Source organism: Orbicella franksi, chromosome 6 (genome assembly GCF_964199315.1).
Source record: "Orbicella franksi chromosome 6, jaOrbFran1.1, whole genome shotgun sequence".
NCBI classification, from domain to species: domain Eukaryota; kingdom Metazoa; phylum Cnidaria; class Anthozoa; order Scleractinia; family Merulinidae; genus Orbicella; species Orbicella franksi.
In genome coordinates, this window is record NC_138150.1 from 13,903,928 (window position 1) to 13,924,155 (window position 20,228).

Here is a 20,228-nt window from a genome sequence, read left to right on the forward strand (position 1 = left end):
AAAACACTAGAAAAGTTTTGCAAACCGACCGGTCTATAAACAGGACTAATAGAAGTAATGGACCGTGACTAAATTTGCAAATATTCCGGCCACGTTTTCCTGACTTTTCCACAAAGCGTCTGGAGATCACTGCTAATAATTCAGCAATGCTACCTATTTAAACCGTTTCTGAGTTTTAGTTTTTGTTTGATCCCTGTATCTTAAACGTGGCATGATTAATTGAAACAATGTGAGAACGTTTTGATTGAAAACAATCTGAATTAGCGTGACAACGTAATTTGCATAATGAAGTGTGAGAATCGCACAAAGCACAGAAAGTTCGAAGTCGCTGTGGGAAAGGAAGATAAAAAGCGCAAGGTATTTTTACATTTCTATGCTTCCCAACCCTTGTTTAGCAGAATTCAGTTGGAGTTTTGAGCGGCCGGGTCCGGACTTGGGAAATAAACGCCAGCGAAGACAAGCTACTTTGGCAGGTTTTCAGAAAGTGATATAACGGGTGGTAATAGATAAATTTTCAGGATCCCCCAAAACAAAATGTATCAAAAGTAACGTGCATTTCTTACCCTTGAAGGATCACTTAATGTAGGGATAATAACAATTTTTTGTTACGTTTGGTGGTCTTTGAGCAGCGAGCTTGTCAATTTAGGAAATTTTCCGTCATTGGAACGCTCAAATTTAGGCGTTTTCCGGCTATGATTGTTGTGAGCTCTAAAAAAAATTATTTTGACGTATTTGCAAAAACTAAAGTCTTTGCATTTACACATGACCCAAGATAGTTCACTGAGAAAAGTTTGAGGGAAAACTTTTTTCCGACCAGAAATGCAGTGGACCGCTTTTAGAGAGACTGCCACTAACTGCTACTAACCTCCTAGGGGATGTGGGGACATGCTCCCCCAGAGACTTTTGAAATTTAGACGCTTGGAATTGCTATTTTCAGTCGTTTTCCAGTCAGTATTTGGACCTAATGTACAATCGAACCTATGACTATTTTTACCATGTTTGTGTTTAACCGTTCTTTAACTCAAAATCTCAACGGCCTCGATCAGATAATCTCTCCTATCTATATTCTTCCTTTGAATTTGGCCTAACCCTTATCTTCTGCCGAAGACGAGAAGACCTTGGCAGCTTTCCCCTGTCTCTCTTTTCCTTCCATAGTGCCATTTGTTGATAATAGAGCTTCATATTCTTTCACTGGTGACCCACTAATAAAAATATGAAGCACACGGTCGAAGATCTCTTCCCTTTCTCCTTAAGCGTGTTTTTAGGCGTTTTAGGGCACTGCTCACTCAGCTGAGAGTGCGAAAAAATACTCAGCAATGACGGACTCGATTTATTGGACGTGGACCTTTTAGCATATATAAGAGAGCCTGGGTTTCACGACCCGTCGACATCGCGCGTGAGAGAGGAAAACACATTTAAAACTCTGGAAATGCGTCTTCACTTCGACTCAGACGTTTAAAACAATCGATGCATTCTCAGTTCCGAAATTCGTTGTCGGTCTATCTTGCCATTGGTGTCGCTTTCTCTATTTCGCTGAAGTAGTCTGTCATTCGTCGCCAATTCATAGCTCTCATGTCGCCTTTTCAAGGCCATGTCGCCTGTCGGAATTTACACCTAACAGGGTCTCCATAGCGGGAGCGAGGAGAACTAGATAGAACTTCACGAACTGAAATGCCATGCGAGCATTAAAATTTTGCCCAGAGACAACCATTTTGGGGCTTCTCCAAGCTGATACACTTTGACACTTGAATAGGCTGATGAGCTATCATATCGCAAAGTCACACAACAGCTCTCCCGAAAAGCTTTATATGTCTATTTGTAGTAGATTTAATCATCGTAACACGATCGCATGTGCACAGTGTGATTTTGAGGTCATTTGAATCAACAAAAAGTCGATTCCCGCTGCAATTGTACTTTCAATTTAACTGGAAAAATGGTCAAATAGGACTCCTTTGTTCGCTGTGTACTAGCCATATCAATGCAAAAAGCTTTATATGTGTATTTATGGTTGATTGAATCATCGCAACACGATCGCATATGCCCAGTTTGATTTTGAGGTCATTTGAATCAACAAAAAATTGATTCGGGCTACAATTGTACGGTCAATTTAACTGGAAGAAAGGTCAAATAGGACTCCTCTGTTCCCTGTGTACTAGCCACACTAAACGTCGGCCGTCGATAAAACCAGGAACCAGGAACATGGAACATGCAACATGGAACATTCCGGAACATTCCGGAACATCGAATAATTATCATAATTATGCGAAAAATATGTGAAATTAAATTTTTAAAACTAAAATAAACAAAAATAAACTGGTATCAGCTTTAAATATGAAAAGACATTATTGGGGATAGGGGAGTCGGTAGCAGAGGGGTAAGAAGCGTTGGGTATTCATTCAACTGACCACAATGAGTGCAGGCTCCTCTTCTTTCCCGCCAATTGCGTCACGTCGCTTTTCAGCACTCTGTTTTTCAACACAAACATGGACGATTCTGACGATGAATGCCAGGTAATTCACTGCGTCTCCTTTTTTGATCCCTGATTTCTTCAACATCTGAGGTGTTTGTCTGAGTATCATACAGTTGCTTGTTAAGTCAGTATTCATAGTTTTGTCCCTATTCCATCTTCATGATGCTATTTATCATCCCCAGTTTTCGCGCCGCTCCGCTAGGAACGCCTGGCACTATGACCCACTAAATGCAGACTCGGCCTTTCCGGAAGCCCTAGTAACAAGCAAGTTATTATTAATAAACTAGTGGTAATCAAAGATTTATAGCGCAGCGCGTTCACGCGCGGTTTTCGCATGTTTGGTTTACTTTGGTGGTGTTCGAAAGGCTGGATAGAAAACTAAGTTTGATCGAATGTCAGATAACGTTCTGCACGTGATGTTGAACTAGCGATGAATAGATTATAGCCTGCCGTAAAAGTATTTTTAATTAATTAAGTATCAACTTGTACTGGACAAACATTTTCCAGGAGATGCATTTGAACTGTTGGCGACACTTAGAATTCAATTTCAGATCGCCAACACTTGTAACAAATATTACTAGAGACAATAAAGTTTAGACCAGCGACCCCGCAAGACAGCGCGCGCGTCGCTAAATGTTTTTAAATTTTGTGTTTCTATTTGTTTACACTGTCATCAGAGGTCGAGCAGTCCGAACTAGTTTAGACAAGAAACTCGATGCCGAAAAGTTTCTATTTCTATCTCATGGAGAAACTATTTCTTCAATACGCATATCTTTGTATTGACGTAATGAATTGAATAAAGAAATCACACTCGTGTACCCATACTTTTAGGTCTGATTGAGGAGTTCGAACGCCACCACCTTAATTTTCTGTAAAGAACGAAATCTGGGAATAAAGGACAGTCACCTGATTTAACTGACGGTGAACGACTGGAAGGAATGGATTACTCTTCTTAGTTGCTAGCCTTCACTCATTGCAGTCACTTTCATTTTTCTTTCATTTTTCCTTTTTTATGTTTTTGTTTTGTTTCTATTTTCCGAGCTTATACCAGTTTATTTTTGTTTAATTTAATTTTTAAAATTCAATTTTATATATTTTTCGCGTAATTATGATAATTATTCGATGTTCCGGAATGTTCCGGGATGTTCCGGAATGTTCCATGTTCCTGGTTTTATCGACGGCCCTAAACGTCGGCATCCGGATCGTCCCAGAGCGAATTCAAATACTTCCAATTTTTAGCGAGGAAACATATTGGCAAAAATTTCGCAAGTTCCAAATTTTGGCAGTGGTCGCATTAGACCAACATGTTGGAACCAAAACGTTACTGATTGAAATACACGTCACAAGATCTAAATTTCTCAATTAAGTATTTTATTAGTTTCCATGCGAGAGTTTAACTCTTCGCAGATTTTTCTCCACGCTGCATGTTCTTGACTCTCCGCTCTCTAGGAGGGGCGACAGTAGGTTTTCGGATCGACGGATTTGGCCTTAAAAAGCGCACGGATTGTGGATTTTTGCGGTAAATCGAGTGCATTCGCGGATTTTGAAAACACAGTGATTCGTGGATCAGCTGTGAATTTTGGCACGGATTCCGGATTGTGCCTGTCTTGATGTTCGAATCTTGGGTCCTAAACGAAATTTGGATCATAGATCTTTCTTCAGCCTTGGTCGGTATGTTAATGAGTTCATCCAAATTTTTTTTTTTTTTCGAACGAAGCCCATTTAAACTCAGGTGTGGGACTTTCATTGGAATTGCACTGTGATATAGTCGTCAAGTATGTTGCCTTCTTTATTATTTGTGCGAAATTAACATTGCCATTCACATTTACCAGTTTACCTTCGAACTTTTACACTTCTGTTTCCGGATGTGGTTGTGATTTCGGATTTGAACAAAAATATTGGCGGATCGACGGATTTGGCGAAAAAAAGGCACGGATCGGCGGATTTGCATACCCCTATTCACCCCCCTCCTCTAGCATCTCGTGATTTCGGTCCATAATTGGACGAGCAGATTTTGCTCGGCTTGCGTTTGTGTTGTTGCTTGCGCCACTTGCGATCGAAGAAGATTGTCTCGCTGAAGCCATCTCTTCTGAACTGCTGCCAGTAACCGGATCCAGGGTACAAGTCACAAGAATGTGAATAAAAACGCCGCTCATATTCCTCGTTTGCATTGAAATAACTGTAAAAAACGTCAGATCCGGGGATGGGGGTGGGGAACTGCCATATATGGGCCATACAGGTATGTGCCGCTGTGAAGGATATGGTTTTCAAGCAGTTTACTCTAGGATAGGGTATATAAATCAGAGCGCTAGCGTTTGAGTCTAGAATAGGGTATCATTTTTCATAAAACTGACTAGTTGGTTGAAAATTTTATCTAGACTAAGGTAACCAGAAATTGCCACTCTAAAATTTAAAACAATCAAATCGCCAAGTTTAAATTTACACAAATCAGCCTCAACAGTATCGATAGATGGGGGGATTTGGGGAGTTTACTCTAGTATAGGGTAGCAAAATTCAACTGAACTAGCTCTGACTAACATTAGAGAGTCTGGTTCATTAAACAAATTTAAACGCCTTCTCTACCATAATTTTTAAACACGGCATTCATGGAAACCAGGATTTTTCTTAAGTGGCATATTAATGTAAGTTAATATAATGTTAGGATTTGGATTTTTAGGCATTATTATGTAATCTTTTCTACCTGATGTTTTTACCTTGTATAAATAATGATTAAAGATTAACGATTAAAGATTGGTATAGGCTAAGGGTTCCAGTGTCCCAGCGGCACATCCCCACCCAGAAATTCCCAAAGTACCCTCCCGGGCGTCAGATGGACCGGGTAAAAAATGATTTTGTCCCGCCATCGCACGCGCCAAACTGAACTAGCCGTCAAAGTCATTTCCTCGCCGTAATTTTATCCAGACATGTTTTAAAAAATATGACAGTTAAATGGTTAAAACAAACCAAACAAAACAAAACAAAATTGCTTGCTTTGCCAAAATTTGGAAGCCCCCGAGGCATCACTTCGGCTTCTTTGAAGATTGGCGAAATTTTGGCAATCCGCAAAAATGTGGCAAGTTTTTGAAACCGGGGATCGCACTTATTTTACGCTACTTGTCGACAGATTTATTACGTACTTATACAAACAAAATTGGCTCTAGTGCGACCCGGGCCTATATGTCGCATATTTGTTAGCTAATTCGCGTATTTGTTGGCCAATTTGAGATAAGGCTGAAGTACTTTGTATCTATCCCCCTTGAAGTAAGGTTTCTTACATGTTACTATGGTTAGCATCCACGTTCTAATCTAGTGGAAAGACAAACGGTACCGTCACAAATGATCAATTCGAGATTCTGCGAGAGCAAATGGAATATTGTAAAGCTCTTTACACTTCGGCTATACGCACCCTGAAAACTCAAACGATGCAGCCTTCGTTTTCTTCGAAAACATTACCCCTCTAGAGAATAAGGAACTGCAAATGTGTGAAGGAAATTAAGGTTTCCGCTGTACAGAATGCCTAAAAGCGTTAACTGATGATTTCCAAAACGAAAAATCGCCGGAAACAGATGTATTACCTGCAGAGTTTGATAAATCTTTTGGAAAGAATTGCATCTTGACATGATAAAAAGGTTTAACTTTGCTTTTGATACAGGAACTTTATCAATTTCTCAAAGGAAAGGGATTATTACACCCATCCGGAAACCAAATAAAGACACCACATCACTGGAGAATCTCAGACCAATCTCTCTTCTTGACGTTGACTATAAAATACTAACAAAAACAATTGCAAATTAAAGAGATTAGAAAAAGTTCTTCCAAAATTATCAACCCTGACCAAACCGGTTTCGTTAAAGGCCGTTATATCGGTGAAAATATTCGTTTCATTTTGGACATATGTAGAGGCGAAAAATATGCGAGGAGTTGCCCTTGTTATTGATTTTCGAAAAGCTTTTGACACTGTTGAATGGGATTTCCTTATCGACTCCCTTAACAAGTTTAATTTTGGACCTGACTTTAAAAACTGGATGAAAATCTTTTACAAAAACGTAAAAAGCTGTGTTTTAAATAATGGCCATGCGTCAGAATTCTTTGGTTTAGAGAGGGGTGTCAGACAAGGTTGCCATCTGTCCGGATTGCTATTTGTGATAGGTATCGACGTTCTTGCCAATGCACTTAGAAATAAGAATACGATATATGGAATTAAAGTAGGTGAGAAAGAAATCAAAGCGTCTTTATACGCTGACGACACCACGATTTTCGTGCGAGACCAGAATTCCGTCCCAGAACAACTGGTACTTCTAAATAACTTTAAAAAATCTCTCTGGCTTAGAAATTAACGCTACAAAAACAGAAGGGATGTGGCTCGGTAGCTGGGAAAACAACCTTGAAACTCCGTTCGGTTTTCGCTGGCCACGAGACCCAATAAAAGCCCTTGGTATTTTTTTCTCATACCGTTCGCCTAAAGCGAGTGAGTTAAATTTTATAGAGAAAATCCGGAACCTAGAAAAGACTTAAAATAGTTGGAAGAGAAGAAACCTTACGCTTGTTGGTAAGATAAATATCGTTAAAACGTTAAGTCTTTCAAAATTAATTTACAATACGTCACAGTGTACTCATTATAAAAACATATTTGTTTTCTAAAGCGTTTCTATTAAAATCCGAATAGTATTTTAATTTCTTAGAATTTTAGATTTTAGTTAGGTATAAATTGTACTTTAACGCTTGTAATTTTTTACCTATAACTTAGTTTTTTAGAATTTTAGCTTTTAAGCTGTAATTTTCACTTTTAGCGTGTAACGTTCATTTTTTTTTTTTATGTGTTTTAATTGTAATGCGCATTTAAACATATACGTATGGAATTTGCGCACAACAAATTCATAATTATTATTATTATTATTATTATAATTATTATTATTATTATTATTATTATCCCTGAACAACTAATTAAAGAAATTAACTCAAATCAAGAAATTAACTATTATTGGCGAGAGAAAACATGGAGGACTTAAGATGACCGACTTTAATATCTTGAATAAAGCCTTAAAAGTCGCATGGATACCACGCGTAAAATCCGAAAACGTAGCATCCTGGAAAATCCCTAACGCAACCTATAAGAAGTGAGACTCCCTCACTAATGAAGAGGTAATTTGGAGTAATCGAAAAATTTTAATAAATGGTAAACTTGTATTATACAAAAGTTGGTTTGACCAAAATATAGTATGAATCCAGGATCTCCTTCAAGAGGACGGTAAATTCTTGTCCTTTAAAAACCGTTTGTTCTAACTTTAAGCTCAAAACGCCCTTCACCCTCTACTACGGTCTTACTAATTCTATATCAACTTCTTGGAGGTTAGTATCTAAAAATCCTCCTTCCAGATGCCCAGAAAGTGAGCAAAAAGAAGAAACTATTTCCACCAAATATGTGCACAACTTGCTGTTGAAGAAATTCTTCGTACCACCTACTGCTGAAACTAAAATCTTAAAACACGGTTTCACTCCCGAAACCGTCCACAAAGTGTTGTTGTTGTTGTATTGTCGGCTTTATATTTAAAATGAGCAATATGCTCAAAGGACTTCATGTCTGTGGCATTGATGTCATAATAACACTTTTCTGCTGCAATCTTTTGCAGGAGGAATGCAAATTTATGCAAGATTTGCCGAAGTGATGACGGAGAAGACTGGGTGCGCTGCGAGGGATGCGTCCAATACTTCCATGCGAACTGGCTCGGTGTCAGTTACTCCGAGGTCCTATAAATATTCTTTTTTGTCGTCATTGACAACCATTTTGATAGTTGATTACGTTATGAACTAGCCACAGATTATTTGTGTTAAGGACGCTCGCGCTAAATGTTTCTGCGCATCCCTACTGCGCACGCAAATTCACACGCCACGTTATGCATGAGAGCGCGCGCTAAGTAACAAAATGAACAATGATAGGGCAGATGGCCATTGCTATAGCTTTGCCTGGATTTAACGATCTTGGACGTTCGGTGACCCCTACTTTTCTTTCCAGAAACAGATGTTATTTACAATTATCTCCACATTGTCCAAAAATGAACAAAAAGTCAATGTGGGAAGTTAAAAAAATTTCAAGATTTCTGTCCACGGGACATCGCATCCTGCCTTCTTGCAGCTGCAAGACGCGTGAAACTGTGGTCGCTAAATGCGAACTTGTTCTTTAAGGAACCTCACCAGTTAACTAAATTCACTTAATAGGTCCACTTAAACAATATTTGGCAGAGAGTATTCCACCTCAAAGATCTAATTGCAATATTTTTGGGCTTACAGACACTGTGGCCTTATTCGCTAAGGAAGCCCGATTTTTTCAGATTTAGGGTGTTCTTCTGGGCATGTTCTCTCCAAAACGAAGTCGGTGACCCCCCATTTTTTTACATTTCTGACATAACTAACTCATCATCCTACAGTGGTAAAAGTCTCAGAAAAAAAATCAATGTTGGAAAATTTTCGCGCGAACGTCCTTAAACAAGATTTTTGTATTGAAACGAGTCTTTAATCCATTTGTAAATTCTTGAACCTCTTACCAGTTGTTTTGAACATGGCATAGTATTACTTAGATTCCATGTCAGTACTGACCTCAAAGTAAAACTAGGAAAAATACTGTTCTTTTTCGCTTTACCGTTGAATTGATTAAACTTTAGTCAGCTGCCACAGTGATGGAACAGCGTACTTCAGTATGCCTCGAAAATGTCCAGGTTTGTCCGCTTTATATAAATCCAGCACTCGAAACACTATGATTCGATGGCAATGAAATTTTGCCTCACGATCCGCGCGCAATGGCGTACATATAACTTATGTCCAGAAAAAGGGAAAAGAAATGAGTATCATAAATGCGTAAGTAGAGGTAAAAGTGACACCATGCGTGTAACATTGAACCAATGCACACTTTTGAAACGTTTAAGCGTTATTTGATGACACCTAAATAAGATAATTACATGTATTAGGGGAGCTCCGGCAGCCCGAAGGGCCGCCAAGCGGAGCCCCATACCTTAGAAAATTTGGAGCCCTATACCTCAGAAAATTTGCCGCGTGTTTTTTGAAGTTGACCGCTGACCAGGTACTGGGTTTTCCATTGGATCGCGGGCTCGAGCCAGGTTATAACTCTGGGGGAGAGGGAAGGAGTGCACTGTACATGCAAAGGCAAAATTTCGGCGAGAATTAAACCCTGACGCGTTGTTGACTTTACTTCCAACATATTCCTCGCACAATCGTCTCTTGCAAAATCACTGATATATAATGGTAATTGAACTGAGTGGAGTGCAATTTGGTCTGAAATCATACGCGTGATTTCAAAATCGAACGAGCGCGCAGCGCGAGTTCGATTTGAAATCACAAGTATGATTTCAGACCAAAGTTGCATGACACGAAGTTCAATTGCCACTTTATTAGATCCATTTTGAAATCGCACAATTTTATCGCCTTAATTTTATATTTTTGGTGTATTGTTCTAGTAGCCGGTTTGTTAAAAAAAAAAGCGGAACCGGAAACGCCTTTACGTCTCATTTAGTATGCGAAATGATGTCATGTGACGAAAACTCATCCGAGCATGACAAAGAAACAAGCGGTTTTGAAGTGAGAACGAAAATAGTCTACCTCAGGTATAAAAGTTCAATTCTCGTCGCCTGAATCAATGATGGAAGGTCTTTCTTTCTTCTGTGGTTGAGGCTGAGACTTTTCATTGTCTTTGGAGAAGGAATTTGAAGGTGCATCCTGCGTAATTCTGCGATGGATTTCTTTTGAGTTGTGAAACTCGAGTGCACGATGCCCAGTGGATGGTACGTTTTTTTTTCTTTCATACCGTTTAATGGCATGATTTTAAGGGAGTCCAGCTCGTTATCATCTCCGTTTCTTTTTGTGACCTCGGCGAAGGACTCAATACTCAGGACCTTGTCAAGTTCTTGCGGCGCCATTTGTTTCAAGATATTTCCAAGATGGCGGGACTAGCACCAGCTTCATAAGACGTTCATTCATTCATTGTTTTGTGGAGCGGGGCGCATTTTGACTATGTTTATTCACAGCGACAGAGTTGAGCTCTTTTGTTGCTTCGTTTGAAACCTGGAAACATCTAACTTCTTGAGATGGCCCTGAATTTGTTGTTGTGTGGTTTTCGTTTGTTTATGTTTTACTGGACTCGGTATCATACGGATTTTGAGCAGACGTTGAAGAAAAATCGCCAAAATATTCGTCAAAATGGACACTGAAAGTTGGAAACTTCCATTAAAGTAGGTGTTCAGCCTGAAGGAGCTCATAATCGTCATTTAGAAACTGTAATTAATTACATTCGTCAATTTTTTTGGAAAAAAAACAACAGTAACAACAAAGTTTTGGCAATAGTAGTTGCTAAATTCTCCACACAATGGCTTTTTGCCTCTCATTTTCCTGAAATTTTATTGTTTACTTTAAACTAATTTTGAAATCTGATTGGTTGTTTTGTTTTACTGTGCCATTCTCAATGGCTGAGAAAAAGATGCAATTTAAAGCAAAAAATAGTGCGATTCGTGAATAAATCGCACCATTGAGAGCCAATCAGATTGCAAGGATAACCAGTGATTTCAAAATGGATTTAATAAATTGCGTAATACACCGATTCAAAAAAAAAAACCGGAAGTTGCATGCAAGCGAGGCTTAATAGCCCTCGAGCTTTCAAAATGGCGGTCGAAATGTTGGGGAAGAACGAAAAAATTCGAATGTATGTAGGTTAGAGCAACTTGTCAGGAGCAAATGTGGTAAGGAAAAAGAAAAGAGCTAGACACAAGTGTTGTACGGCTGCAAACTCTAATAATCGAAGCAAAAACCGACCTAATTTATCATTTCCACGACTGAGTTTCCTTCGGACAAGCCAGATAAACAAAGACGGAAAAAGTGGGAAATACTTATGAAAAGGGGAGATGCCTAGTTTACCTCGGTAGGAAATATTTTCTGTTGTTCCGAGCACTTCTTGCCAAGTGATTTTAAACTGAGTACACTTATTGAAACTGGGAGCCGTACCCTCGGTTTTCCCCTGCACAAACGTTGAGGAGGAATCTCTGTGTAGAGAGAAAAGATGCGAGGCATCAGAGTCTGGCAAAGAAGCTAGAAGTGAATACAGGTGTGAATACCCATCAGCTTCAATCAACTTAGGAATTAATCAGTTTTCATGCCTCTGAGGTAAACAAAAAAGTTTCCCAAAAACAATGTTAAATGTGGAAGGACATTAGTGATTTAAATACAGCCATTGATGAATTTTGAATCCTTTTTACTCGCTTAATATTTCAGCAAGATCTGGCTTTTAGGTTTAATATTTCAGAACTAGTAGTGTCAGATAAATTACTGCATGGGCCAATTTCCTGTATTTGATGTTGGGGAGCCTGCCCATTATTTATTTACCTGAAGTTTTTTAGGCTGAATTTGAAAACATTAAGTGCAGAATAGACTGTAGGGAGATAAAAGGTCAGACACCCAAGACTTGGAGAAGCAGAGTGAACTAATAAAAGTCTGACAACACATTTTAAGGCCTTGTAGGAATTTCGCTAGTGTCAGGGATTTGATAGACAGCATTTACTGGCAAGCAAGAAGGTTATAATCTTCATCCCCTCTATGCGACCAAGTAAACCAGAGCTGACGATAATGTTACTAATTTTCTAAGGAAGACTGTTTTTCAACCATGAACCAGAACTGCAAATGTAAGAATACAAGCTGAAATGGCTATTAGGAGAATAAATGGATGGCATATAATTGATGGTGTAGCTCCACTAAGGTTGTGTAGAGTTGTTAATCAACCCTGGATAGTGAGCTATTTGCTTGTAAACTGGCAGAAAAATAAGTTATCCAATAATTCCTGACACCTAATGTTTAATTTGTCGAGTTTTGTAAACCTGCGAGCCAGTGAGCCATGCGAGCCAAGGGGCGAGCCATGCGAGCCACAGAACAAATGTTAAGAATTTTTATTTGTTACATTTATATTCGCATGAGAACAAGAACAAGAGCAACGGAATAAGATGAGTAAGATCGCAATATTAAATTCTTGCAGCGATTACACAAACCGTCACTAAGGAGGTTTTTTGAATCAGCCAATCAGAACAAGAACAAGAACAACGGAACAAGATGAATAAGATCGTAATATTAAATTCTTGCAGCGACTACACAAACCGTCACCAAGGCATTTTTTGAATCGGCCAATCAGAAGCCGAGCTGAAAAAAATCATGAATAGCTACAAATTTTACTTCCGGTTAAACTGCCTCACGATGCATGGAAAGCCGATAAGGGTACCACAACCGTCATAATGAACAGAACAGATAAACTCAACGAGGGTCAAGTCCAACTTGATGATATACATAACTACCGACCCTTAGACACCCCTATGGTTGACACCACGGCCAAAAAAGTTCATCGATTGACTCGATCCCTACTTCAAGAAGGCCACATAGACGAAATGACGGTTAAATGGCTCTCCCTTACGCCCGACCCTCCGGAATACCAATGTTTCACACACTTACAAAGATTCACAAACCGACACCTGTCGGTAGTCCTATTATATTAGGGTGTGACGGCCTTACAGAAAGGATCTCCACTTTTGTTGACCACCTTCTTCAGCCGATATAGCACAAAAACAAGCCTCATATCTTAAAGATACAACAGACTTTCTTAACTTCATCGAGAAGACTAAACTGCCTAAGAACACCATTCTTGTGTCAATGGACGTCACCAGTCTCTACACAAACATACCACCGGAAGAGGGTATTCCCACAGTATGCGAAGCATGCGAAGAGTCTTATCATGAGAACCCTCCAATTCCTAGCAGGTATTTAAAAGAGAAATGCACAGTCTGATTCTACAATTCCAATTCAGTGGAAAAGATTACCTCTAAACTCATGGAACAGCCATGGGAACGAAAATGGCAGTAGCTTTTGCTAACATATTTATGGCCAAAATAGAAATAGAAATACTCAGACAAAGTAACACGAAATCCATCTTTTGGAAAAGATTCATCGATGACGTCATATCTACGTGGGACACAAGTAGAGACAAAATAGAAGATTTCCTTCTAAAGGCAAACAGTTTTCACCCAACGATCAAATTCACGGCTGAAATCTCAGAAACAGAAATTGCGTTCTTGGAGACGAAAGTGTACAAAGGGGACAGATTCAATAAGGAATCTTTTCTTGACGTGCGAACGCATTTCAAACCTACAGAGACCTTTCAATACAAGAATTTCTATTCGTGTCATCCACCAGGCGTCACGAAAGGCTTTATTAGAGGAGAAGCGTTAAGGCTTCTGAGAACGAATTCCTCTCAATTTACTTTTGGGGAAAACATGAGTAATTTCAAAACACGCCTACAGAATAGAGATTACCCGGCTAGAATTGTAGAGAAACACCTTTCAGAGATTGAATTCTCTGACAGAAAATTGTCGCTAGCACAGAAAAACAAAACCGTACAAAAGAAGATACTGCCCTTTGTACCGCAATACCAGCCGGCGTTGCCCAACCTAAAAGACACACTCACAGGGAAATGACACCTTATAGATAATCAACCACAACTGAGAGAATAAGGAGTCCCCCATCATCTCATATCGCAAGGGAAAATCCCTAAAAGACATCCTAGTTAAAGCTAAGCTATGAAGGCTTTAGAACTTATTCATCTGCGAACGGCCGGAGTCGTGCCGGCTTGTCAACACCAGGTCAACACTTTTATTACTCCGTTTCTCTCAGAAAATTTTTCTTACTTAAGTCTTGAACCTTAATAAATTCCTGTCGCACTGTTTTTATTTTCTGCGGATCCTGGGCGATTTGAATAGACAAACGTTTCTACACATAACAAAAATATGAAACAAAGAAAAACATTCATCCAACTCAGGGACCCTCAGGGCAGCCATTACTATGGCGCAAGACTTGGCACGATGTACAGATGTTTAGAGCATTTTTCATATTTGACGCACCAGTAATAGTTCTGGCAACCGAAGCGAGATTAGGATTTTTTCCTTGAATATTTCAATTTTAGGCACTTTTGTAGATAAATTTAAAATTAATTTCCGAGGGAAAGAGAGAGTACCCTGGGAGCGAGGTTGTACCGTTTGTACTCGTCCCCAGGGTCATCTCCGCTTTCAAGATGGCGGGCGGTTTATAGCGGTAGTTTAATTTAGTGATAGTCGGGCGCGAGATGTTTCTTGGTGAAATGATCGACGACCTCCCAGACCGATCGACGAAAAAAAACATACTCGAAAAAATGGCTCGCATGACTCGCGTGGCTCGCATGGCTCGCACCGTGGCTCGCAGATTTAGCAGACCCTAATTTGTCCTTTGGTAGTGAATGTAAACAGAGTACATGATATTGTTCATCAGGGGCAATTAAATATTTGGTGGTTTCCACCGTACTGAAGTCGTGCATTATATGGCTTCATGTTCTATTTTCTGGCACAGGGTGTAACATAGAAGGACACATGGTCTGGTGTATAATTTGCTAATAACATAAAAGTACAATTGAATTTGACCTGATTGAGAATTTCCTACATTGTATGATCTTATAGATTCCCAAATGTTTTGAACTATTTTGAAATATTCACTCGACATTACCAGAGAAAAACTAGAAGTAGGTGAATTCTCTTATATTAAATGCTGGACAAACTTATTGGAACTTTCATATACATTATTTATTCTGGCTTTAGCAATAATCACATCTTGTAAGGCCATCTCTAAGCATTAGGTAAACCAGTTCATATAATTATGATATATGTATCACAAATTGGTCAATATTCGTTAGCATCTCATTCCACCATTCTATGTCCAAGGCAATTGCTCATTAAAAATTCTTAGTTACTTTCAATTTATAGCCAGGACATTCCAAGTCTGTTCACGACAAAGAGTAGTTGTTATACATTGCACTTCATAAACTGAAGTAAATATGACTATTGTTTACTTTTAAACCAGTATCAAACATTTTGCATATTGATTTTATAAGGCAATCTTTCAGGGTCCTACCATCCATAACAATGACATTCTTGGCTTGAATGATTTCATGGAGATTGCTCTTACTTGAGTCTGTTACCAGCTCAGCTGGGGAGCCCCCAAAATTTCCCTTTTCTCTTGTACAAAAAAAAGCATTTTGTTACTTGCACCTTCGTCTATCCCTGTTGATGCATTATTTCAATGTACTTGTCCATTACTAGTTGCTAATATTCTAAGCCATCTTTCATGGCATGTGGCTGATAGTCTTTGCTACTCTTCTTTGATAATTTTATTGGTGATTTCACCAATGAATCAGCTTTGTGATTGCGTCCTACCCTGTAACGCATTGATGCTGTCACTGTACCGAACCCTTGTTTGCACCATTCTTGGCGAGTAGATCGTAATCTTGTTTGATACTCTGATTAGCATCTTTTGAACTCAAGGATTTGTCTTATTCTCTCGTACCGATTGTTAATTCATGAAGAGAGATCGGATGTTCTCTAACTTGAGAAGACTGAAGTCGCCAGCGAAAAATGAATCAGCCGTAGGAAATTTGTTTACGTTTGGATGTTCTGTTGCAATATTCCCGATATCCGGAACAATTTTTAAATTTACTTCCGTATGTTCTTTCGAGCTCTTGCTTCATCAGTTTTAGTACTTTAAGCTACTTTAGCTTTAGTAAAGGTATTGTTCGGGTCAGGGTGGTAGATTTTTAAAATTTTCATTTCATTCAGATCCTTTTTCCTAAACCGACCATGAATAAAGTTCTTTTAGGCAATAAAAATGGTGAGAACATGTTGTTTTTTCGCGTATTAAAGATCGAGACAATCGAAGGATGGGAAACATATCTTTCCAAAAGTTCCTGTATTTTACCACTTTAATTAATTAATTTATTTATTTACTTTTAAGCCAGAATTTCAACTGCCTAAGTGTCAATTTTTCAATCTGTTCTTCGCTCACACTGACGCCGGGAATATCATCAGAATAGAGATTGACTTCTCTTCTTTGTTCGCCATGTTGCTTTGAATATTTACAGCGAGGGTTTCGGTGCGACGTGCGGTTTTTTTTCTGGAATCGGTGTATTAATACAATCTTGGGTACACTGATTAGGTATGGTTTGTTAAAACGTAACTAGAAAAAAATAGTGAAACCACACACTCAACAATCATATGCTCACAATTGATCATTTTTGAGTTTCTGATCCAGGAGAAAATATCCTCTTTTCATTTTTGGTTAATCATTCAATCAGGAGCTCCATTAAATCCGGCGTCGACAAAACCAGGATGGGACCGGATCACCGATCGGATCACGGATCGGATCAAGGAAAAAAAATTCAAAATTTTGTTGAGCAAATTACACTAGAGTGACTACTGTGAGCAGAACGTTTTATTTAATTCAGGTGTGATATTCCTTTATTCTTTTATAACTGATCAAGCCAACTGGGAGCTGGTCACAGATTAATTTTTTTCAGGCTGTTGGGTTTTGATTGCGATGATCAATCATGTCTTCATATCTTTCTCCGCAGTAGAGATAAATGATATATCAGCGGTTTCACATACAAACGAGGCGTTTTGAGACCTGTCGCGAAAGGGTCAATTTTGCTTTGTATTGTCCCGTTCGCCTCGTTTGTATGCCTTTTTAAACAAAGGAACATTTGACCGCAGGCTCAACTGCAATAAGAGCTATTCACTTGCATCAAAGGTAAACTGTCATAAGACGAGTCAGCATGGTAATAATAGGACGAACGTATGAATCGAAACAAAAACTAAAAACACTAAAAAAGTAAACACATGATGAATTCAAACAATTTCCGTTTTTGAGACAAGTCTATACTTTTACAAGATGTGAGTTTGGAATACGATATTTCGCACTGGAATAAAACGAAACAAACCATTTGTATTTCAAGGAAATATAGCTGTTTTACAAAAAACTATAGGAATGACATCGATAGTGTGAACGATAACGCAACCCGAGATTAAACAACATTTTAGGAGTTGAGTCACGATTTTTAGAGTCATTTTTAGGGTCGTAAAGAGTTGCCTTTAAATAGAATAAAACCTTAAAATGATCGTGTTCTAGGATAGAAAACACTTAAGAGGCAAGGACAAATAAACGGAATGAGGATCGTTAAGGATGGCAAAGATTAACGAGGACTGCAAATGACGAACTTGAAAAACTAGGCTAGTTTTTTCAAGATGCGAAAATCGTCACGTAGCTCCTTTAAAGCAAGTCATGTCCTTAAGCTTTCGAACGTAAGTTTTCTCATTAACTGTAACGCCAACTGTAACGCTCACATCTGACACGAAAATGTAGCCGAGAATTAGCGACTGATGCTAACAACAATTTCAAAAACGAGAATGGGAGTTCACGCAAGCTTCGAGCCAACTAACATTCAAATATAACTACATCTGCCTGTTCATTACAATTTAAATTCGTCGTAAATTAGGCCCTTATGTGACTTTTTAAATGACCTCTTGTCATTCTCTGTAATTAACATGTCATTGCGTCAAAGTCGGGATTCTTATTTTCATTTAGCATATTTTAGTTTTATTCATTATTATCTTATAAACGATTTGATTTTTGTTTCGATTTTTTTTCTTTAAAACTTTGTTGTTGTTTTTTCCTGTGATCCGATCCGTGATCCGATCCGTGATCCGGTCCGGTCCGGTCCGATCCTGGTTTTGTCGACGCCGCCATTAAATCTATATATTAAAGGCCTGTGTCACCTGTGTATGTGCATTTGAAATGTACTTAAATATTCCGTGACGCTTACACAACATATTTTTTATGTAAAAGCGTGTCCGCTGAATACCCACACACCGCCCGGGCGTTAATTTTATAATTTTAAAAATAATATTGCGTGACCGTGACAGGACAATAATCCCTTTGTTGCTTGACCTTGTGTTCTTGGTCTTGATGAAAATGACATTTCAAGAGAAGAAAAGGTGCGATTTCATCATGGGATTCTGGAGGCGATCAGCTATCTGAATTTGAATATGATGATATGCAAAATAAGGAACTCGGTTTTCTTTTTGCTCCGCACAGAACAAGAAGCGGACGGTGGATGACAGACATCTAACAAGGCTGTGCTTTGGGCGTAACTTTTCAAATATCACAAGTTACGTAAGTTCGTGTCCAAAATTTTCGTGAAAAGTGAAATACCGATTTTATTTTCCGTGAATTGTGAAAGGACCGATTTATTTTCCGTGAAACCTGATCTTGACCCCCACCTTTACCACCCTCGGCAATTTCGATCAACATCAAAAACCGTGTTGTCATCGATTCGGATATCTGGAAGCGAACAGTTTTCCGCAAGTCGAGGAAAACTGTGAGCTTTGTGGAACAGATAATGTTCAAGGAAAAATATCCGACCATCTTTTGGCGCCAAATGAGGGCTATTGTGTTTATTATCTTTCAAATATTTTTCGCAACACGAGCAGTTTTGAAAACTGAGGAATGTCACCCTGATGGGCATTTTCAGTCACGTGACACGTTTAGACCAATCGCGCGCGAGCGAAAATATTTGATGGATTGTAAGTTCATGTATTTGAGCCAAAGAAAAAAGATGAATCAAGAAAAGGAAAGGAAAAATGGTAAAAAACAGAAACAGCGGCGGATCCCGAAATTGAACGCGGGTCCCCGTCCATAAGATTGGAAGTTGAGAATACTAGTAACTATTGTCACTGAAAAACTCAATTCAACTTATCTGCGAAACGAGGTATTATATTAAATGTGTAAATTTGATTTTGTAGAGGTGTTACTTCTGAGCTGCGTCGATCGGCGGGCGAGTGAAACTCTCAGCTTTTTGTTAACCTGAAGCTTATAAAGGTGAATGAACCGCCGTGCCGGCAAGTTTGTCAAGCTGACGTTTCCTCAGACTTAACAATGCTGAGCTCAGTAATTGTTGTCGTGGCAAATGGCTTTTGCTCAGAAATCTTCCATTGCACCGAGATATATCAAAGAAAGAGTTGTGAAAGAAAAGAAAGAACATGAACCTGAACAAGTTAGTTCCATGTCTTGTAAAATCATTTTAGTCATTTTAGACTCATAAAAGTGTTGAAAACGCTGGAAAAACCCAGAAAACAAACTAAAACAATGTGGAAATATATATATTTTGAACTTAACTTCATTAATATACACATGCATAAATACCTATTTTAGGAAGCTTAAACAATTAGAATAGCAGTTGGAGGAAATTTTAATGATCTCACAGGGATACCTGCTACAGTGGAACCCCGTTAGCCCGGTCACCAACGGGCCACAAAAATCTGGCCGTATTAACGGGGTGGCTATATTAAAGGGGTTCTTTAAATAAGAAAATGACTGTCTGAGCTTTTTTTCGGGCCAGAATAAAGTGGCCGTATTAACGGGGTGGCCATATTAAAGGATTCTTTAAATAAGAAAATGACTGACTGAGCTTTTTTTGGGCCAGAATAAAGTGGCTGTATGAACGGGGCGGCTATATTAAAGGGATATTCGTAAGGCGGGGTTCCACTGTACCGGCATAACAAACGATCAACACGTAAGTTCCCTGCCGAGATAAGAGCTCTCTCCTCAATAAACTAAAAATAGGATGAGCAGCTTGTGTGAAGGGAGCAGAAGAAAATTGGCAATTTAAACCTATTTACTAACGAAATATCAACAAAACTCCATAAAAATGACATCTCCATGACACGGTCATTGAGTTTTCGCTTGGCTATCGGCTATCTTTAAAATGGGGAACGGGGAATCGGGGAATCGGGGAATGGGAATGGGAATGGGAAATGGGGAATGGGGAATGGGGAACGGGGAATCTTTAAAATGGGGAATCTTTAAA

General features: G+C 38.9%; 1 protein-coding gene across 1 annotated transcript in view; it reads left to right on the plus strand.

The window, feature by feature from the left end:
- Nucleotides 1-896: 896 nt before the first annotated feature.
- LOC145489657 (N-acetylglucosamine-1-phosphotransferase subunit gamma-like) overlaps nt 897-20,228 on the plus strand; it is an 86,183-nt gene continuing 66,851 nt past the window's right edge. Inside the window, exon 1 of the mRNA XM_081468688.1 lies at nt 897-2,738. The gene's annotated coding sequence lies outside the window, so the exon portion shown is untranslated. The remainder of the gene's footprint in view (nt 2,739-20,228) is intronic.